The sequence below is a fragment of the Balaenoptera borealis genome (genome assembly GCF_965194805.1).
Source record: "Balaenoptera borealis genome assembly, chromosome: 5".
Classification (NCBI taxonomy): domain Eukaryota; kingdom Metazoa; phylum Chordata; class Mammalia; order Artiodactyla; family Balaenopteridae; genus Balaenoptera; species Balaenoptera borealis.
This window is the reverse complement of record NC_138862.1, coordinates 120,112,515-120,130,277: the sequence shown is the minus strand read 5'-3', so window position 1 is coordinate 120,130,277 and position 17,763 is coordinate 120,112,515. Positions and strand designations below refer to the sequence as shown.

The 17,763-nt window shown below is 38.0% G+C and overlaps 1 protein-coding gene across 3 annotated transcripts in view; it reads right to left on the bottom strand.

The window, feature by feature from the left end:
* The window catches only part of LOC309629893 (phospholipid scramblase 4-like), a 41,621-nt gene extending 25,097 nt beyond the window's left edge, over positions 1-16,524 (bottom strand). The window contains exon 1 of one of the 3 annotated variants that reach the window (XM_082394464.1): positions 16,394-16,524. The gene's annotated coding sequence lies outside the window, so the exon portion shown is untranslated. Of the gene's footprint in view, positions 1-15,938; positions 16,357-16,393 lie in introns of those variants that run through there. The other 2 variants (XM_082394466.1, XM_082394465.1) reach the window with 2 other exon arrangements.
* Between the last annotated feature and the right edge of the window lie 1,239 nt (positions 16,525-17,763).

Below are 17,763 nucleotides of genomic sequence, written 5' to 3'. Positions count from 1 at the left end.
ATAATATACTGAATGCTTATCAAATGTCAGGAAAAGGCAGAGCACTTTTCATATATTATCTCCAATTTGCACAGCAAAGAAACCATAACAAAATGAAAAGACGATCCACAGAATGGGAGAAAATATTTGCAAATGATACGACCAATAAGGGATTAATCTCCAAAATTTACAAACAGCTCATGCAGCTCAATATCAAAAAAACAAACAACCCAGTCAAAAAATGGGCAAAAGATCTAAATAGACATTTATCTAAAGAAGACATACAGATGGCCAAGTGGCACATGAAAAGATTCTCAGCATCACTAATCATTAGAGAAAGGCAAATCAAAACTACAATGAGATATCACCTCACACCAGTCAGAATGGCCATCATCAAAAAGTCCACAAACAAGAAATGCTGAAGAGGGTATGGAGAAAAGGGAACCCTCTTGCACTGTTGGTGGGAATGTAAATTGGTGTAGCCACTATGGAGAACAGTATGGAGGTTCCTTAAAAAACTAAAAACAGAGCTACCATATGACTACCATATGATCCAGCAATTGCACTCCTGGGTATATATCTGGAGAAAAACATGGTTCAAAAGGATACATGTACCCCAATGTTCACTGCAGCACTGTTTACAATAGCCAAGACATGGAAGCAGTCTAAATGTCCATCGACAGATGAATGGATAAAGAAGATGTGGTACATATATACAATGGAATATTATTCAACTATTAAAAAAAATGAAATAATGTCATTTGCAGCAACATGGATGGACCTGGAGATTATCATACTAAGTGAAGTAGGTCAGACAGAGAAAGACAAATATCATATGATATCGCTTATATGTGGAATCTGAAAAAAAAATGATACAAATAAACTTATTTACAAAACAGAAACAGACTCACAGACATAGAGAGCGAACTTATGGCTACGAGGGGGGGAAGGGTGGGGGAAGGGATAGATTGCAAGTTTGGGACTGACATGTACACACTGCTATATTTAAAATAGACAACCAACAAGGACCTACTGTATAGCACAGGGACCTCTGCTTAATACTCTGTAATAACCTAAATGAGAAAAGAATTTGAAAAAGAATAGACACATGTATATGTATAACTGAATCACTCTGCTGTACACCTGAAACTAACACAACATTGTTAATCACCTATACTCCAATATAAAATAAAAATTAAAAACAAACCAAAAAAATAAATAAATAAACAGGGAGTTCCCTGGTGGTGCAGTGGTTAAGAATCTGCCTGCCAGGGTGGGGGACGCGGGTTCAATCCCTGGTCCGGGAAGATCCCACATGCCGCGGGGCAACTGGGCCCGTGTGCCACAACTACTGAGCCTGCGCTCCTAGAGCCCGTGCTCCACAACAAGAGAAGCCACCGCAATGAGAAGCCTGTGCACCGCAACGAAGAGTAGCCCCCACTCGCTGCAACTAGAGAAAGCCCGTGCACAGCAACAAAGACCCAACGCAGCCAAAAATAAATAAATAAATAAATAAACTGAAAAAAAAGTAAATAAACAAAACAATGTAATAGTGAAAAAAGCAAACGAAAACATCTAATACGTAAATGGCCAATGCTGCTAAACTCAAGTACTTCTAAGTTCCCAGTCCATGTTCTTTCCAATGAGTCGTCCTGCTTATCAGAGTACAGAATGTGGTCATTTGTGTTGCTCCAGTAGGGTAGAAATCACCGATACAGGGTAGGTATGCCAAAGAAGCACTAGAACACTATATGAGTGAGTAGTCAATACAGACTGAGTTGACCCCAGCGAATGTCACCATGGCATAAGCCAGTATGTAGATTCTAGCCTCCTGCCAAGCCTGTGTCAGTCTTGGACCATTTCCTCTCCCTCTCTGGAGCTGGAGTTAGTTGTACAACGTCCTACGTGTCTTAAAAGTAAAAACAGTTCCCTGGAGCACACCACAAATCCAGACCCAACTGCAGGCCAACCAAGAGTTCCAGGAACTGGTCCTATTCCTTTAATGATGGTAATATCTGGTGTTTAGGAAAATGCCCCTACCTTTCTAGAACCTTAAATTCTGGACATTCCTAGGAATGTACCCTCAAGTGACTGCATGTGTACACACAGGTTATATATGAGAATGTTCTTGACACACTGTTCATACTAAAAGAAACTAAAAACATTTCCAGTGCCCATCAATGGTACACTGGATAAATATATTCTGGTATATTTATATGATATAATAGTATACTGTAGTGAAAACAAAGTACAGCCATACCCATCAACAGAGATGAATCTCGAAATCACAACACTGTACAAAAAAAAAGCAGTCATAGGAGAACACCTATGAGTCCATTTAAGAATGTTCAAAAGCAGGAAATGAGACAAAACACTTTTTTTTCTGATACATGTATGGGGAAAACTTTAAAGAATAAAATTAGGGAATTAATAACACAAAATTTAGGAAAACGGTTACCTGTGGAAAAGAAGTGATGTGGGTAAAGTGCTTAGCTCTGGCCCTCAAGGGGCTTGAAGTTCCTGCTAATGTTCTAGTTCTAATAGGGTTGTGAAACAGGGGCGATGGGTTGTTACTAGTTTTTAAAGAGCACATATATGTTTACATCTGCATATTTATATGTATGACATTGTTTCACAATAAAAATGAACCATCTGACAGTTACATGTTTAGTGTAACTTTCTAACTAAACATCTGTTGTTCCTTTCTACATCAAGCCCGGGGATTGCAAACTGTCAAATAACTGTGATGGAAAGTAATTAGAACAGATTATTGAGTTCCTTAGTAAAAACGGGCCAAATTATCCATCTATTCATCCATCCATCCATATGTCCATCCAACTATCTAGAGTGGCAAATGGTATAGCATAGTACAAAAGTGGCAAATGTTAACAATTGCTGAAGCTAAGTGAAGACAGAGATTTGAATATTTTTATTACAAAAAGAAAAACTTGAAGGAAAACAAATACATAATTCTGGACCCCAAAAGTGAAATAATACCTCTGGGGTCCAGGCCTGGAAATCTGTACTTTTAACACAGTCCCAGGTGATCCTTTTGATCAGGCATGTTTGGACCGATATAGTGTAAAGAAAAATAACAGTTCTCAACCATGCCAGGCAGAAATTAGCATTCAAATGTGATTCAAGCGATTGAAAAACACCTTGAAAAAATAAACCAATTTTGAAAAAATTTTAAATCTTTAAGAATTTTTTAAAGTAACTAATATCAATGAATTTAAAGTAAAATACACCTACACATTGCCTAACAAGCTGCAGGTGCTCATGGAATTTGTTTAGTCCTCCCTCCTTTGAGCCACTAGTTTCTTTTTTTTTCACCACTCTAAATTCTCTCCCCGTTCTTAAAAATTTTACAATATACTTTTATCAACAAATGTTACATAAGGCAGGATAATGTCCAGTTGGTACAATCGAGAATGTTCTAACTTAATAATCTTCCCTTAACATTCAGTGGATTGTTTCAGATTTCTCATTCACTCAGCAAGGCCAGAAAGTGCCATACGTTGAAGAAAGACTGACTTTGGCTTTCTATCAAAGGGAAATCAGATAGAAAACTGAGCTGTGTCTCCATAATAGGTTAGCGTCACATGGTCTAGAGAACTCAATTGCAGAGGCCTTCGCATTTTCAAGGCTTAGGCTACATACAGGGGAATCTAAGCCAACTGAAGTGTAATTAAGAGGGAAAGGAGACATGTGTGAGATGGCACGAGGCTGGGGAAGCTGTGGCTTGCAGCTGTGCAAGGCAGCCCTGGTATCTTAAATGGCATCCCACAGCAAGAGAGCATTTACCCGGATACCACTTGCTGCAACAAACATTGCAGCTGTGTTCTATGCTCATGCTTCAATTTCACCTTTGTAAATAGTGACACACTAGCAAAGTTCAATAAAACCGCAAGTCCTTGAACCATACCATGGATATTCGATCACAAAACTGAAAATGACGATCAGCTCTTTGCAGTTGAGTATTTACTAGAATCTGTCCTGGTCTCTTGGCAAGAGAGACTCTGGGCACATGAGAATCTTGCCGTTCTTTAGGCACAAGGCTTGGAAACCTGCATATGAAATCTCAAACCTTGGGCTCTGCCTGTTTCCAGTGCCTTCAGCTGTGAGGAGAGAAAAGAAAGCAAGAGGTCCCTGTCCATATAATTCCTTCAGCTCCTGAGCAGGGGCGGGAAACACAGCTAGTTCTTGCAAAGCCCCAGTGCATCTACCACAGTCCCCTATTTGGGTATTCAAATGTAGTATTAGAAAAAATGCTGCCAGTCATTTAACATGTATTACTGAGCATCTATGTGTAAGACTTTATGCTGGGTTCCAAGCTGACACCAAGAGATGGGCTGGGACCTGGGACCCTCGTCTCCTCAAGCAACATAATACAAAGAAACTATAAGGGACTGAAAATAACTACACGCATGCACAGTGGGGCAATTATGAGCAATAAGATACAAAAAGGCCACAAAGCAACTGCTATTTCTGAGGTGCCGAGAGTAAAAGCAGAGTGCTGTCTGTGCATGGTCCCTGCACACAGCACCACCAAGGGGGTGGGAAGACCACCTAAGCTATGCCTCCTGCCCAACTGATCTGTCCCTACCCTCACCCCATTTAAGGAACCAGCTCACCCCCTGCCTCAGGGAGTGAGCAAGGCCACCTGCTTCTTGTTCTCACACCCTCCTGCTGCAGCACGAGCCCCAGTAAAGCCTTGCCTGAATTTCTTGTCTGGCCTCTTATCAATTTCTACTGATTAAAGAGTCCAAGGACTTGGGTTGGTAACAATTCTAGCAGATATGATTTTATGAGCATTGTCTGTAAGGAGTTTCAAATTGGAAAAACTAGGAAAAATAAAATGGAGACACTGCTGGAGGGCTTTCTGTATTTGTAGCTAAATGAAAGACAAATGAGTAAAGCATAGCTTAAGTGTCTACTTATATTTTTAAGATGAATGGATTTATTTAGTAATAGACTTTAAAATGAGCAGAAAATTTAAAGATATCATCTCTTTGCCACTTATTTCAAATATACTGTGAAACTAATAAATATATTTGTTTAAATGTAAGGTACCAATGACTATACCCTAACTTATTCAAACTATTCCATTTTTACTGTTTACACCTTTTTGGTATTATGAACAATGCTATATAATTTCCATTTACATAAATATTTGCACATACCTCTGCCATTCTCTTATGATAAAACAATTTAAGAAGGATTCATGTTCTATAGGTGGATGTTTCTTATAATTTAGGGAACATTTTGCCATTTTCTTTATAGCAAGACTTCTTCAGTTTAAACCTAAATCATATCTGAGTGACCATCTCAATATTAAATATTATCTTCCTTTAAACTTTTCCCATATGCTAAGGAAAATTTCCTTTTGTATTACCATGCCATTAAATATAATTCTTAATTCCTTAAATATTAAGAATAATAATGTGTTTTTTGAAAGAGAAAGTTTAACTGATACGATGGCTTAATAGATTTTAAAGAATCACTAATGCAAAAGTATTACAGAATAGTAGGTACTCAGGAACTTTTACTTATATTCAAAAGGATTGTTGATTCTTCCTTTTATAAGTGACCCTTTAAATACCTATTGCTAATTCAAACATATAAAACTTCTATTCATTTCTTCGAATGAAGCAAGATAAAGACAAATGGAAATTTAATGGCTGCCTAGGGAAACAGCCCCCCAAATTGGAGGTTTAAAAGCAACAGATACATTGTGTTTCTAATTTAGCTTGCCTGTGGATTCTGGATTGAATATTACAATAGCTAGGTAACTAATTTTTTGAAAGAAAGAAATTCTAAATTAACACACGTTTAGGGGTAGGCTCCTTGAAATCACTGCTGAAGAACAAACTAGTTCAAATCAGATTTGACAGGGGTATCCAGAAATATGGCCTCTGATCCCACCCAAATCTTATGCGTTTAGGGTTTAACTAGATTTTTGCAGTAAATTCACTAGAGGTATTACGTGTTCTTTTGCTCACTTTTCTTTTTACATTTCTTAGCTTTATATTGATGGATGAAAAAGACTGGATGTCCAAAAACTGATTATTATTTTTGTGGCCAATATATCAAATCAGATCTCCCATTATTGATGATCCCTTTCTATCTTTAACTTGTATTCAACAAAAATACTTTAAAACATCTTCACAGGCAGTTTACAAATATTAACTTCATAGAAAGCTTTATAGAAGAGATACTATAATAGAGGTGGAAACTGAGGCACAGAGAAGTTATTAAAAGGCTCTTCTCCAAGGCTGTACAGTTAGCAAGAAGTTCTGGCAGCACTGACTGGTGACCCAGTTTCCCTGCCTTCCTTTTACCCAGTGCAGCTGCCTACCTTTTGGCCAAACCAGAACTCTTCAATATTTGCCTTTGAGGTAGGGGAGAGTTGAAAATAGAAAAATACAGTTGACCCTGAACAACGGGGGTTAAGGGTGCTGACCCTCAGCAGTCTAAGATCCATCTATAACTTTTCAGTTGGTCCTCTCATCCCTGGTTCACATCCGCGGATTCAACTAACTTCAGATCATGTGGTACTACAGTTCCTATTTAGTAAAAAAAAATCTGATTATAAGTGGATCCGCTGTTCAAACCTGTGTTGTTCAAGGGTCAACTGTATGTACAATTTAATGAGCTACTTTTTGTCTTTGTAAGGCACAGCAATTCTGGTGATAGACTTGGTAAAATCAAAAAGCAAAAACAACTAGTTCAAATATGCTACTCTTTGAATATGAAATTCATTTTATAATTGGGTGGGTCTGGTTTTTGAAATGGTTTTACAGTAATGGTGATACATTTATATTAATCTCTCTACTGTGGCTCAACAAAAGTTTTGTGGATTATAGACTAATTCATATGTGACATTACCATGGATAATAAAAACGTTAGCTGTAAATTTTAAACTGAATCAGTTTATGTATTTCAGCAAGCGTAATGAGGTAGGTGAAAAATTCATTTCACAAAAAATTCTGCAGCAAGATTTCTTATGATACAAACAGAGCTCAGGAAGAAGATGTTTTTCATGGGTTTCCCCAACCCTTGTCCCTGAGAAACTGGCCCAAAAGGAGACCACGTTTATGAAAGGGAGGGCTGGGGTCTCTGCCATCCTACTATGGCCCAACAAAGCCACTGGGGCAAAAAGAAAACCCCTTTCTGGCTTGCAGGGGGTGCCATACGGTGGAGAGAGAGTGGAGAAGAGGAAGGAGGGCAGCGGAGAGTGAGCCTCTTCATAAAGAAACTTCAAGAGTAGGAAGAGAGAGAGAATTAGCAGCAGGTACAATAAAAAGTAAACGGTCTTGAAGTAAGAGCCTTAACAAGGATTAAGTTTTATGGAACCCCCAACTAGAAGGTAAGTTTCCGAAGGAAAGATTTTTATTTTTTTACTCCTGTACTCCTAGTACATAGAAGAGTGCCTGCACATGGTAGGTATCCGAAAAATATTTTTTAAATGAAGCTTTTTGCTGTGTAAAATCCTATGCTACACCCTTTAAGAAAATCTACACTAAAAGCTTGAATTATTCTTCCACCTCTCTGGGTATATTTTTGTTTTCTCTGAATACAATTCCCTACAGATTCTGGATCATGATGGACTACAGGATTTATGCACTTTACACATCAGTTTCTCTGTGTAAATTTCCTTTATTTAAAAGCTTTCTGACTGTTAGTTGATTCACATGGAGATAGTTGCCCTGAATTTGTATATTTTTGTCCCTTTTGCATTGTCTATAGTATTACATTATTGTGCTCATAATATAAATTGCAGATGTAATTCTCTTGACCACATACTATCTCTACAACCTCATATGTAGAGATTACTATGTTAAAAATTATTTATATTTACTAAATATGTAAATATCACACACACATACATTACATATAATACTGTTTACATATTATACACTTTTATTTATACATATAATTATATAATACATAATACTAAACCACAGGGCTGGAAAGCATAGGTAAACCGGTCATATTTCTAACTTCTCAAGCAGATAACTGTTGTTACACTTCAATTTAAAACTACCTTGGATGAGGCCAAATAGAAGATTTTTTTTTAAAATAAATTTATTTTTTAATTTGTTTTTGGCTGTGTTGGGTCTTTGTTGCTGCACACAGGCTTTCTCTAGTTGCGGCGAGCAGGGGCTGCTCTTCGTTGTGGTGCACGGGCTTCACATTGCGGTGGCTTCTCTTGTTGCGGAGCACGGGCTCTAGGCTCACGGGCTTCAGTAGTTGTGGCGCACAGGCTTCAGTAGTAGTGGCACGCAGGCTCAGTAGCTGTGGCTTGCAGGCTCTAGAGCGCAGGCTCAGTAATTGTGGCTCACGGGCCCAGTTGCTCCGCGGCATGTGGGATCTTCCCAGACCAGGGCTCGAACCTGTGTCCCCTGCACTGGCAGGCGGATTCTTAACCACTGCGTCACCAGGCAAGTCCCGAAAATGGGATTTTTTTAAGTGAAAATTTTAAATATTTTTTTAGAAAAGATTTAAAGTATTTTTTAAAGGAGCAGTTAGCTATAAAGAGCTGAGGAGTTACCTACTGATTAATTAAAGAATTAATTCTTCAAATGAACTGATATAATATACATAAAACACTCAGTGTCATTGGATTTCAGTTTTAGATATCAATTATTAATTATCTGTGAGGTTCCAGGAACTTTGTATATGTTGATTGAGGTGGATATTACAATTTTCATTACACAGGTAAGGAAACAGAAGCCCACAGAGTTTAAATAATCCGTTCAAGGTCACAGTTCTATAAACTGGGGAAAGAGTAGTTCAAAACACCATCATCAGAGGCCAGGTTAGTATTCTAAATGCCACTGAAAATTACTTTCTGCACCTTGCTGCCCTCTCCAGCTCTCCCCACTACTATTGCTGTACTCTACCCTCTAAAATGAAAATAGGCTTTTCTACTGAACTCCCTTTCAACTTCCCTTTTGTAAGATTTTTGAAATATATGTATAATTGGGAGAGAAATTATCCATGAACCAGGAGGAAAAAAATTCATAAGAGGTCACATGTTCCAGTTCTGAGTCAGATTCAGTAAATCTACACAACTGAATGCAACTAATGTAGAAAAAATGATTGGGCATTTGAAGGTCCTGAAAATTAAACAGTAGCAAGAGCACGGGAGAAGAAGTCCAGAATGGGAAACACTATCAAACCAGAATCAGTTTCCTAATTTTTCTCTGGTATCTCTAGCATGATACTATTTCAAGGCAGCCTGACACACAGTAGCAAGTGCCAGATGCAGAGAGATCAGGAGAAGCCCTCTGGTCCTGGCTTAAGCAGAGGGAAAGGGGAATCCCTGCAGCTCAGAAAGAGTTGCAGAATTCCCCAATATTTTCTCATTTTCTCCATTCCCTCATGTTGGGGAAGAAAATACAGTTTTTAAGTAAAGGAATTAAATATTTTTTCTACTGTGCATATTTAATTATTCAAGTACCGAAACATACATTTATGTACCTATTAAGTATAGGTAAGTATACAAGGTTAAGTATACCTGTATAAAAGTTTGAACAAATTGATTTCCAAAGTTCCTTCCTGCACAAAGATCCTACAGCTCAGCAAGCAAATATGATGATTCTCAAGGAGGAGGCGGGTAGCTGTATAAAAGAAATCTAGAGCTACTCCAAATAGGACTTAGTGCACAGCAGACCAGGTGAGGCTCACGCTGCTAGTGCACTCTGAGAACCACTAGGCTAGAGAACTTCCTTCACAAAGTTTATGAGGTTCGAAACCATTTTCCAAGCAATGCTGACATACCCCTCACCCCCCAACACACGCCCAACTTCGGATAACATCCATTCCTCACTCAAAAAAAAGCCATCTTCTAAAAGAATCACATCTTTTTTTTTTTTTGCATCTTTATTGGAGTATAATTGCTTTACAGTGTTGTGTTAGTTTCTGCTGTATAACACAGTGAATCAGCTCTATGTATACATATATCCCCATATCCCCTCCCTCCCACCCTCCCTATCCCACCCCTCTAGGTCGTCACAAAGCACTGAGCTGATCTCCCTGTGCTATGCAGCAGCTTCCCACTAGCTAGCTATGTATTTTACATTTGGTAGTGTATATATGTCAGTGCTACTCTCTCACTTCGTCCCAGCTTCCCCTCCTCTGCTGTGTCCTCAAGTCTGTTCTCTACATCTGCGTCTTTATTCCTGCCCTGCCACTAGGTCCATTGGTACCATTTTTATAGATTCCATATATATGCGTTAGCATACGGTATTTGTTTTTCTCCTTCTGACTTATAAAAGAAACTTATCTTAATAAATTCAATTAAACCTTCAATTTACTAATATAATACCTACCTAAATTTTTTCCTCAAACCTTATTTGTAAACCAAGGTAAACTTCCTCTAAAGTTCAAGAGAAATCCAAAATATGTTGTAAGATTTTTGTTTTAAGTGATACATTCTCATTCTCGTAGGAGTACAGAATGAAACAGTAGTAACTGTAAACTACATAAATATCTAGCTCAGTAGTTAAGAAAACACATTATAGTGAAACGTTATAAAATCATATTCCTTTAAAAATATGGTCACAATAATTTTGTAAAAATAATTAAAATGCTTACAATAATCTGCATAATTATAATATGGAAAGTTTTGTTTTTAAAAGTATTTAAAATCTAGAGAATATGCTAAAGTATAAATAATATTTCCTTTTCAAGTTTTCTATAAGAAATGTATAATAGATTTTATAATCTGAAATGAAAAAAATAATAGAAATAGAACTGACAATCTAGACTCTTATAGTGAATTTAACTAAAAAGACCTGAGGTTCATAAAAGATGAAAACTTTACACACCCTTCCAAGCACAATTCTCTTTACAGACTTGAAGCCAAAATCTTGGCTCCTGTGGTGTATTGTGTTAGTTTTATGGGTTTCCTAGTCACCAGGGAACTAGATAGTTGAGTGGGCTCAGTATGAATGGATTAAAGTCTGATGATTGTGAAGGATTCTGTCATTCCTGTTCCACACCTTGGCAACTTAATAGGTTGCTGTTACATGGGCTGGAATTAAGAAACTATCCTACTCAAAAAGCAATTACAGAGGCCTGCACTAACAAGATAAATTTAGCTCTGTTACTTTGGAATAAAACATGCAGTAGAAGTAACCCAGAGACACATGGAATCTTTCATTAGAACAATACATGGACTATATATTTAATTATATATTTGCATGAAATTAATCCTACAAGAAACTTGAGAGAAATGGTGACTAATTTTCACTATGAACAAATGAAAATGTTGGCAAAATCTAATCAATTTATATTCTGTTTTTATAATTTATACAAACATTTTTCTTATTTTAGTCACACCATGGTTCCTTCCAAACAAAAGGTCTATGGTAGGACATTTCCTTCTTTTTAGCAGGAGGTTGGTTATTCAGCTTTATTGAAAAACAAAAGAATTAGATTAAATGGGAGCAAACTGATAGTCACAGTTGATAGATAACTTTTATTAAACGTATTAGCTTAATTTTTTTAAAGAGAAAATCAGGTCTCTCCATTTTAGCTTTCAGAGGAGGCATGTTTTTGTTACCTGGAGTACAAAAAATTCCAGAAGAATAATATAATCATGATGTTTATATAATACATTTTAGGAAACATTACCATGACAATCATGATATCTAAAAGATTGCCAGATAATGCCTTATTGTGTCATTTTCTGGCTAGTCTTCTAGCATTAAAAACTGTAACAAAACAGGATGTCAGGTGACCTACAATTAAATCATTTTGATAAACCTTACATGTATAAAAACAGCCATTTTAAAATGTGTTATCTGCAAAAGTACATATATTTATATCATAAAAAGGATCCTTCCTACCTAGAACCCCATTTCCCTTCTCAAAAGGCAGCCACAGATACTAGATTTTTTGTGTCCTCCAAGAGGTTTTCTAAGCAAACACAAACTAATATATATGCCTTTTAATACAAATGGCAGTTTCCTATATACTGTTTCGTATCTTGTTTTTTCATTTATTAAAATTCTTTGATGTTGATTACATTTCAGTTCAGATAACCTTATTATTTTTAAAGGCTGCACCACAGTTCAAACTGGCTGCTTGATGAAAATTTAAATTGTTCCCAAATGTATGCCATTACAAACAATGCTGAAATAAATTTACATATTTTGTGCACCAGTGTATTGAATCCCCGGAAGTAGAATTGCTGGATAAAAGTTTTGAACATTTTTATTTTGACATGTATTGTCAAACTCTTTGCCAAGAATATGAATCAACTCACATACCAGACAAAAACGTGTTACATTCCTAACACTATGTTTTATCAAAATTTTGTCATTGTCAATCTGAAAGGTGAAAACATTTCAGTTTTATTTTCCATATCTTGAGCAGTTTTTAGTCTTTGCTTAAAAGTCATTGTCAGCTCCATTTCTGTGAACTGCCTGTTTGTCATGTGCCCATTTTTCTGTTTGCTAGGTTTTTTAAAAAGTTTCTTTTCAAGCTGCTCAACATCACTAATTATTAGAGAAATGCAAATCAAAACTACAATGAGGTATCACCTCACACCAGTTAGAATGGGCATCATCAGAAAATCTACAAACAACAAATGCTGGAGAGGGTGTGGAGAAAAGGGAACCCTCTTGCACTGTTGGTGGGAATGTAAATCGATACAGCCACTATGGAGAACAGTATGGAGGTTCCTTAAAAAACTAAAAATAGAATTACCATATGATCCAGCAATCACACTACTGGGCATATACCTGGAGAAAACCATAATTCAAAATGACACATGCACCCCAATGTTCAATGCAGCACTATTTACAATAGCCAGGTCATGGAAGCAACCTAAATGCCCATCGACAGACGAATGGATAAAGAAGATATGGTACATATATACAATGGAATATTACTCAGCCATAAAAAGGAACAAAACTGGGTCATTTGTAGAGACATGGCTGGATCTAGAGACTGTCATACAGAGTGAAGTAAGTCAGAAAGAGAAAAAGAAAATCGTATATTAACGCATATATGTGGAACCTAGAAAAATGGTACAGATGAACCGGTTTGCAGGGCAGAAGTTGAGACACAGATGTAGAGAACAAACGTATGGACACCAAGGGGGTAAAGCGGCGTGGGGGAGGGGGATGGTGGTGTGATGAATTGGGAGATTGGGATTGACATGTATACACTGATGTGTATAAAATGGATGACTAATAAGAACCTGCTGTATAAAAAAAAAATTTCTTTTCATGTTGTTTATATGAATAGTATTACAACTTTATTTTATGCTAAGAATTTTTTCTCAAATTTGTCATGAATGTTTACATTTTTGCCATACATTCTTTTTGATTTTTTTTTGTAGTCTAATTTTTGCCTGTTTTACTGATTTTGAAAATGTGATAATACTCAGTATTGCTGATAATGTGATGAGAGAAATATACTCTTACAAACTTTTTGAAGGACAGCATCTCCCTCATCCTGAAGAATGAGTACTATAAAAGTGATTTTAGGACAATGTTACTGAAATATATAAAGAGTATAAAAACTACTGTATTTCGTTTTTAAAAAAGTTAACAGGCTGTGAAATCCCTCAAGCAAAACTTTTCAATTGTGTGCCTATAGGAAACATCATAGTAATCAATATTAAGGAAGTAGATAAAGGAAGGGATTTTCAAAGAAAGAACCTGAAAGAGAACATTCAAAGAGAAAGTAAATGAAGTGAACAATATGAAAAGCTCTGTGAAAGAAAATATATTTCTTCTACACCGAATGATAACTAATATATCCAGAAAGGAATTATATACCTAAATTACTAATTAAAATCTCAAGATCTTTACTATTTATTATTTTATTTTTCCTATTATAAAAACATCACTTTTTACTTACAAACATGTATATATTTATAGAACAAAACATGAATATACATAATAATATATGCATACCTCAGAGCTATTGCATGTTCAGTTCCAGACCACAATAAAGCAAATACACATATATACATATAAATATATGTATATATACATACCCACATACATAAACATTTATACATACTGTGGTTCAACTTGTTTTTCGTTTGTTTGTTTTCATTTCAATTTATAATACACTTTGGACATATTTCCACTTTAGAACATTTAGAACTATCAAATGTTTTAAACTATTATTATTCCACTGTAGATGTACAATTAATTATGTAACCAAATTCCAATCATTGGTTACAAAACTATTCCCAAGTTTTCTATTACAAACAATCTTACTGTGACCATCTTTGACACAGATTTTTATTTGCACACTTAGGAGCACAATGAATTCCAATCAGTGAATGAATACTAAAATTTTTAAGTTATCACCATAAAAAAGTTTTACCAATACATTTCCACTAAGAGTTTGTTAATAGTATATTTCTCTCACCACACTATCAACAAAACTGAGCATTATCACATTTTCAAAATCAGTAAAACAGGCAAAAATGGTCTTACTTTAATTGCATTTTTCTGATAATGTGGCTGAGAGTCTTCATTCCCCTTATCATTTGTGTTTCTCTTACTTTGAATTGACACTTTTTATTCTCAAATTGGATTGTTGATCTTAAAAGTCCTTAATGAGAGTTCTAGGCATATTAGAAAATTAGCTCTTTTTCTGTTAACAATTTCCATTTGTATCTGTTTTGTTTTGTTTTTCTTGCATGCAAATGTTAAGAATCATGTCCCTACATGGGCTTTAGGTTTTTCTATCAACCTCAAAAATGCTTTCCCACATGCTACACTCACAAACATTCAGCTTTTCTTCTTTTTTAGGTTTCATATATTTCGACTTACATTAGTAAATCATCTAGATTTCATTTGTATGTTAAGAGTGAGGGAAATTTCAAGTTTTATTATTAGGTTTCCCAAATAAACACCTGATTGTCCATACATGATGGATTAAATGTTATTTATTCTCCATTCCCTATTTTAAATGTATGCTTATCAAATGTCAGCTTTCCTTTTATTCTTAAATGTCTCTTCAGTTTCTTTGATTTGTCTGGTAGTAGATCTATTCCCTAGTGGCCTTTTAATCACTACAGCTTTATAAGACCTTTTATTATATAGCAAAATCCCCGTATATATGTATACATATGTACATTTTTCTTTGAATTGAAATCTTCCTGGAAGTAGTTGTTTTACCACTTGAGCTAAACAGTTGCTTTAAAAACAAACAAAAAAAAATTCGGTTAGGATTCTGTTTAATTTATATGTTCTTTTAGAGAAATGATACCTTTGTCTAGAAGAATGCTATGTATTTCATTGTATTTTTATCTATACATTCTCATATATAGTATATTTTCATCTATGTCCCTAGAGCTTTATGTCTTTCTTAAAATACGTTTTTCAAGTTATTTCATGCCAAACGGAACTGTTTATTTTGTTCTATTTTCCAGTTTAGACATATAACATCTATTGATAACCGTTAACGTGTCCTCCTGCCTACCTCACTGGCCTACACAATTCAACAACGTAATAAAGTATGATAATGAGCATTCTTGGCTTTTCCAAATTTCCTGGAAGTGATGCTAGCGTTCCAAGATTTACCGTGATAGCGAGATAGATGGAGGGTATCCTACTCGTAACGTAGTAACACCCAATATAAAATATTAAAGCTTTACCCTTTTAAGTAGGTGGGAATCGACCTTAGTGCATAATATCTTCATCTCCGTACTAGTTTAGGTAGATAACACACTAGATACGCAACAAAGTAAAAACTCAACTAAATTGTAGGTCCTAAGACCAGAAAACAAATGAAAGAAAATTCTAAGTCTTGAAACATAAACGTTTTATTTTATAGAAACAAAGCAACTGTACGCCGAAATAAATTACCACCCGCCCCCCAAGTCTGCCTGACTGCCAAAGCGAGAGTTGGGTTCTCTCCTGTAACCCCCGTCTCTCTGCCAGCAAAGCACGTCAAGAAGTGGCTGCAAATCCTTTTACCTGCGAGTCGGCCAGGCCCGGGTCCGCAAAGCTGCGCGGAGCGAGCGCCCGCCAGAGACGCCAGCGGAGCCGCGTCCGGGGCAGGAGACGCGGGAAAGGGGCTCAGCGCGGCCGGGCAGCGCAGCCCGCTCTCCGGGGCGCGCTTCTCCGCGGCAGGAACGCTCTCCCCTACACAGCCTCCGTCCCCGGGCCACGACCGCCGACTTCTGATCCAGGGCGCCCCGACCCCTCACCCAGCGCCGGAGACGGCTCGCTGCCAGCCAGGCCCACGCGTCCACCTGGCAGACATGCGCCGAGCGCCCCGAAACGTCGGAAACCACCTGGGGATGCGGCGCGGGGCGCGGCGGGCCGGGGGGCAGCCAGCCCAGGACACCGCGTGCCCCCGCGTCCGCCGGCCTCGGGCCTCTCCTCGAGGCGCCCGCGACCCGGCTCTCCGCCCGCCCGGCCCCACTCACCTCCCGGCCCGCCGTCCGCTCGGCACCCGCGACGCCAGGCCTGGGGTCTGAGTTTATCCAGGGAGGACAGAGAAAGGGGCGGGGCGGGGAAATGGAGAAGGAAGAGGAGGGCTTTGAAATGAAAAACCACACAGAGCCCCGCGGGGGAGGGGGTCGGGGGCGTGGTCCCGCGGGCGGGGACCCTCCCCGGGGCGCAGTCTCCCCGCCCCGCCCCGCCCCGCCCCGCCCCAGCGCTGGGAGCTCCTCCGCCGAGGGTCCGCTGCCCCTGGAGGCTCGGGCCGCCGCTGAAGCCCGCTTTCCAGTAAAAATGCACAGGAGACAGGAAAAGAGGGAAAACTAGTTGTCACCGCTCACATGTGAGGTGAAGAAAAAGATAAAAGCAAGTCGAAGGTTGCCTCTAATCCTAAAGGCACTTTCTAGAGCTGTGAGGCAGGGCTTCGTGGCAGAGATTAAAGAGCCCATAAAGGAAAAGAAGAAACCAGCCTTTCGTAAGAGCCCTGTTAATTTGCGTCTGTCCCACCCCCCAGACCCTTGGCTTGGAGAATTGGCCTTGGCGATGCAATGCGGGCTGGAAACAGGCGCGGGGCCCAGGCATTTGTTTTCCTTTCCACTGGATTGGAGGAGGCCAGTTTGATGTTGGAGGGAGGGAAGGAGGAAGGGGTGCCAGAAAAGAGGAGTAGGGGAGCTGGGTCGCCTATGTTTTCTGAGAGAAAAATGGCATTTGTTAATTACTGTTGTTAGGCACAAGTATTGGTTTCAAACTAATGAAGTTTAGATCTGTGGTCCATGGGAAGGAACACAACCCACTGACAGGAACTGAGGGAATCTAGATATCTCTGACCTTATAAAGAATCAGAACTGGACAGAAGTAAATTAGATTAAGTTCTGAAGAGTACTTGGCAGTGCCCCACTATGGGAGAAGTTTGGATAGGGGAAGGCGTATGGGAGTGGAGTTCTGGAATTTTCCATTTTCCCCTTATGAATGCTATCTGCTACTGTGTGTGTGAAATAGATTTTAAAAATTCGTATTACATTTATCAGTAGTAATTGCATGGGACATTACCCAAATACTAAAATAATGTTATATTGAAAGCATAAAACGAAGTAGTGCCAAAAGTACAGCTAAATATGATACTATTTATTAGCTTTGTTTTAAATTCATGAGAGTGATTCAGAGATTGAGTTTATGAATGCAAACATCCAAAATGATCACATGAATGATCCCCAATAATTCAGGAGCAAAACATGGCTTGTGAAACATATTGCTTTGGGGAGGGATAAAGAAACGATTGAAAGTATTTCATATGCGCCAAATCCCAAGTTTTGAGGGGAAGAATAATGATCAAACCTGTGTCTTTATGAAATTCCTG